The sequence below is a fragment of the Alexandromys fortis genome, unplaced genomic scaffold (genome assembly GCF_014885135.2).
Source record: "Alexandromys fortis isolate MF-2015 unplaced genomic scaffold, M_Fortis_MF-2015_v1.1 scaffold_33, whole genome shotgun sequence".
NCBI classification, from domain to species: Eukaryota; Metazoa; Chordata; class Mammalia; order Rodentia; family Cricetidae; genus Alexandromys; species Alexandromys fortis.
The window spans coordinates 6150647-6156646 of NW_026067917.1; positions in this window are offsets into that span (position 1 = coordinate 6150647).

The following is a 6000-nucleotide window of genomic DNA, read 5'->3' on the forward strand; positions in this document are numbered from 1 at the left end:
TAGTCATGCTAAGCTAAAAATGCCCTTGAATCCATAGCCAAACCGTTGACTGTTGAGCTCTGGGATAAATTGTATCTCAAATCCTGTCCAACCATAGTTTGTTACTCAGAGCACTTGGAGTGAAGAAAAGCACAGAGATGAATGAACTATGAACTCTAATAATGAAGTGTGTTCTCAAGGGATTATCAAACCCTCCAATGTGTTTTCTTTTACAAATACACAAAAGAAAATAATTTAAAACAAGTTCAAACTTGAAGAATTTACAAAATAATGAAGAAGGATGCAAGATGTTGGTGATGAATAAATTCAGTAAAACATGCATTTTGATACCCAAAATATTTGGATTTGAATTCTTCATACTTTTTCTCAATCTTGAAGTTTGTGGTACTAATCTTTACTATTTTGAATTATTCCTATAGATTTAGCTTCTGGTCTAAAGCCTCACAGAGCTTTTAAAGATTTCATTCCTTAATCTTGGAACAGGGACTATTTGACATTACTTTGTCCAGAGCACATCAAGTACCCAGAAGAGTATTGGGCATGCATTAAATTCTCCAAAGAGATAAGAAGTTGTTCTCATTTAAGGATGGTTAGGGAAGTTCCTCCTTTATGTTTTATAAGAAGCAAGTGGCATAGAACCTAGCAAGTCCTCTCTGTCTCCTATATGTTTCCTTTTACATGACACCATATGCAATGGCATCTTGCTAGGTGTAGATAAAGATGTAGAAGATGTATGCTCCATCAGGAAGTGTGGAAGAAAGAAACAATGGAAGCAGAAGTGGGGCCATTACAGATAAAGGAATGAATCTAATATAATATCACCAAACCATTTAATTATTTTGATGTAAATATTCTATTGAGTTTCAAGTTTTTTCGAAGAAAGGAAATGCATCCTTTCAACCATAATCCTCTCTTCTGCCTAATACGTACAAAAGTTTTACATGTTATACATGTAAAGGTTTTCAAATGAATCAACAATGGATAAATTAATAAGATACCATTAAGGTTCGTTTCGCTGTAAATATTGGTTTTGGAGTTTCAGATGAACACCACTAATTGGAAATATTGTTTCATTTGTTTTAAATTAAGAGTCTTTAAGTTTCTCTTCTTATGTTGCAGCTGGGAGTCACTGATGGCAATGAACTACAATTCTAATAAGGTATAGAAACCAATGGGTTAATGCTTATCAAATAAAATATCTCTTTATGCTTGAGGTGGTCATTCAGAGAGACAAAATATTAGTTATTTCGTAGCATACTCAAGTAGTTGCCAAAATGCCTAGGTTAAAAAACCCTTTTTCTTTTATTAATATTTTATTAAGGAACTCAGTACATGACAGATCATTCTATATGAGGAGATTCACAGTGTAAGCAATCTTGGACAATTTAAAGGGTCCACATACTTCATAGTGTTCATTCTAGTCATTTAATTCTGTCTCATTCTAGTCATTTAATTCTGTCTAAGTTTATACTTTTGCTCATTCATTAATGAGATCCTATATATAGATGTTATTTGGAATTATGATCAAGTAATGAGTTTTTACAGGAAATATTTTCTACTAATGTAAAAGCTACCTTCAGTTCAGTTTCTAGCTTAGTTCCTGTTGAGAATACTGTTTTAACATTTTTTACATAAGATGTATTGGGTTTCTCCATACAATACTTAGGAATAAGTTTTCCTCTTTCATTTAAAAGGCTACAGTCTTTTAACACCTAATCTACTGTCTTCTCCACCATTTTCAGTCCTGTGAGAACTCAATTCCCATTCCTGGTCTAAGAAACAGCCACAAAAGTACCATTGCGTCAGCGTTTGTTGACAGCGTGAAACATTTTATGGAGTGTCAAGAGATGTCATCTCATTGTGAGCAACGTACTCAAGGAGGTACATTGGGGGAAGTTCAAGAAAGTTGTGGTTTGCTAAATCTACTAATGTGAGTCTATCTTAAAATGCCAAAATATTATGGGAAGATTGCTCCCCTGGGGGGCAGACTTGATTCAAAAGCTTAACTGATTGAGGTTGCTGGGAAGAAAGTATGGGAATTTTGGAAGACCAAGCCTATCAGTTGAATCATAGGCACTAGGGATTGGATGAGAACATTTGAGTAGTGTGAAGCGATTGTTATGGAATGAGCCTTGGCTAGCAGTACTGATGGCTACAGTTTTGTTGATGCAAATGGAATCACCTCGATTCCCGATTCCCTCTTTTTGCTTCTACACTTTCAGTGAAACGGGTTATAATAAATGAGTATCTAACAGCCCCTTTTCTTCCTTCGGGATGATAAGTACCTTACTTTATTTAGGAGAAACACGCTGTGTTCTCGGAAGACCACTGCACATGTTCCCAGCTTAGAAAATAATGCAAACTCATTCTACAAATTGTGAAATTTCAAAAGAACAAAGAAGAACATTTGAATACAATTCTCAAACTAGAAAAATAATCATGAATTTTGCATATATTCCCTTCAGCTATTTTTTTGTCTGTATCTCCTTCAATCGTTTGTCTTCTAAACTATTAAGAATCACATAGCGCTGTCTTCTGTCACTTAAAATGCAATCCATATTACATATTACATATACGTGTTTCCCCCATTAATATTTAGATACTGTTAGAGTATGTTTGGGGTACAGAATATATTTAAGGACCTTATATTCCTGCCCTGTAATTTCTTAACTACCTCCCGCTATTACTCCTTGGGAGTTTTGTGATATTGTATTATTTTCTCCCCTTTACAAACACATTCTCCCATCTTGTGTTGTCAAAAACTTGGAATTAAATGATGGACGATGGGTTGGGAGAAGAAATTTTGTTTGTCAATAGTAAAGCTGAATGACTGAAAACTGTTTAGCGCTTAAACCAAACAGTGACTAGGAGTAATCTCTTAACACACCACATAGGAAGTTTAATCTCTCTATGATGCTGTGTCCAGAGAATGCTTGGGAATTTGAAAAGGTAAATAACTGTGTTCCTCACTTCCAGTCTCTGTGTAAATGCTGTGTAATGTCTTTCTATGGAATTCCATTAGGCAGAAGCTCTGGTGCTCATTTATGCATATTCATGCTTTTTATTTAAAGTACTCTTAACAAATGATTCTTTTGTAGTTACACTATGAATCCCATCCAATATTTATAGTGTCAAGAAACAATAGGCATTTGCGTATTCTTTGTTCAATATATTGTTCACATTGAATTCTCCATAGAGAGCAACAAGAAAACAATACAAATCCATCAATATTAAATACCAAATCTTAATCACAAATGAGTTGTAATTGGATTCAATTGCAAATGGGATTTTTCCCCCTTCTCACAGTACAATTAAAACTTAGAGATTTTTTTTTTCATTAGAAAATAAAATCAGCTGCTTAGTTCTAAAAATGTACAAGAGCCAGGGCACATTAGCTCTGTGTGCATCACTTCTTGGTAGCAGAATATCCTAGTATCCAATCCTTGGGTGCTAGGCGTCTATTCTACAGGGCTAAGCGGTCTGTGTCCTAAGTGTTTGGGTTAAAGCTTCACCTCAGCCCCTGGCATCCATATATCCGAAGAGTGTGGAATGTCCCGGTGGAAGTTCCATCCCAAGCCTCCTCCAGGTAGGAGTTGCATCAGTCCAGACTTCACCACCAAACAGTGACCGCTCCCCACAGGGAATTTAAACTGCCCCCCCCCCAATAAACACGTGGTTTCCGGTCTTCCTTCCTGACTCCTCTCTAAGGAGCTGGAATGCCACCCGGGAACGCTGGCATCCATTAAACCTGGACTTTTTCTAATTCGGTTTGATTTGGTCTGATTCAGTTAATTGTGTTGGCAGAGAGATTTATTGGGACACAAAAACTTTTTCAATAAGGTGTAATATAAGACACTTGTAAGGGTTAGTGCCTGAAGCTGCTTTAGAGTTGAGCTACTCAGGGTCCATGCTACCTTCATTTCAAGTATATCATGTGCAAACGATTATTAAGATTTAACTAAGACCACATTTTTTGTAGTGTTTTCCTTGTTTCAATAATGTTCACTTATGCCTTTTAAATTTTTTCATTTTTCTTGAGAATGTCACAGTGTTACACAATGTAGCATTTATCACCTTCGGCAACTTTCTCATATGGTGTTTTTTTTTTGTTGTTGTTTGTTTTGTTTTGTTTTTAGTAGGGCATTAAAATATGGATTGCCTTCATGTACACTCATATAGAAAACAAAGGAAAACTATAGACAATACTTGACATTTTAAGTCCATGCCTCAAACACTCCAGTTGAAAACAGACGAGAAAGGCGCACAAGAGTGGAGTTTGGCAGAAGTGGTACAAATGTCTCCATTTCTGGTAAAAAAAGAAAAAAAAAAAGTTACCATTGCACTCTCTTGAGAGACCTTGTCTAGACATTCATAAATTCTCTAAAATTCAACTAGTGAGAAATATGCCCGAGAAAGCATTTTGACAAAATCTTGGATGACCGAGAAGTGAGCACAGTTGTATTGGGAGGGACTACGGCTTACACTCAAGACGCCAGCCCCACGTGTGCATCTGTAGGTTGTTGAGCTTACAGTTCCTAGTTGCAGCTGTAGCTTTCACTTCTCTTCCTACAAATTCTGTCTCCCCACATCTTTCTCAGGGAAGTTAAGATTCTGAAAAGGGCTGAAGCCTTGAGCTCTGTGGCAGGGTATGCTCCCATAGATGACAATGAATATAGAGAGGAATGATACATGTCTGTGTGCAAACACACTGTGCAAAGACTCTAGGACTGTACCTCTGTTTTAATTAATTTATTTTTTTTAATTATAAGTTGGAATGTATTCTATCACAATGAGTTGATATGGGACTGTTGAGCTGTGGTGTTGAATATACACAGAGAAGGTCTGCTCTGAAGGGAACTGGAAAGAGCTTGAGGTCCATTTTTTTATGTTTTAAAAACATTATCTTCATTTAAAACTGTTTCTTGTTTTTTTAAAATAACATTATGATATTTGAGAAAAATGCTTAGTACTTAGTGATATGTTTGAAGCAATCATCTCAAAAACTTTGAAGAAAACTGTGATCTTATTGAACCCACAAAAGAGGAAAAACTCCAAACTTTAAAAAAAAAAAAAGAAAAAGAAAAGAGCATCTCTTCTCATGATGATATTCTCAATGTCCAATTCTAAATAGATTTTATGCTTATATATGATATTCTTCTCTTTTGGCCCCTGCTTTCTACTTATCTTTCCTATCCACCCTCTATCTAAATCCCCTACAAAGGAACAACCAGTCTGGAGTAGTAAATTGAAATGATAGAGATTTTATTTGAAATGGTTGTCTACAAGCCTTGTAACTCCTGTACCTATATGTCAGCAACAATCCAGCTCTAGCTGGAAAGAAACCCTACCCTGTCAGAACCCTGGGAGTTCAGTATTAGAACAGTACTGAGCACTTTCTAATGAAATGATTTGTAGTAACTGCAGACGTACTGTACATAGTGAAGCTTCATGTCTATACGTAGTGCTCAAACCATGTGACTTCCTTAGGTGGAGAATATGTAAAGTGTTGTAGATATACGCATAACCCTTTTGCACATAGAACACTACTGGAATTTCCATATTTCTACATGCTGTGGAACAATAAACTTATGTGAATTCATCACAGTTTTGGTTGGCTGCACTTGACTGATGACCACACATTTTGTGTCAATGTATTATTATAGATCCGGATAGTTTGTTGATATCTTCCTTAAAGAATTAGAAACTGTGGTCTAGGTAATGAACATATGATTCTTTTAGTAAAACACAGTCTGGGTTTAACTAATTAACTAGTAATGCAGATATACCCATGAGGAGATTAAGAACCTGTCTGAGTCAGATAAAAGAGGAAGGACTCTTAGACAGCCCTGGCTACTGTTGGAGAGGTACACTAGAAAATCTGGGTGGTGATGCTGTGATTTGATTCAGCTATATATAAGATTAAAGGGGACCATAATAAATTCAACTGCAAAAACAGGCACGGCGTTAACTTCTTTGTCTTTTTTGGCCCATTCAAAATGA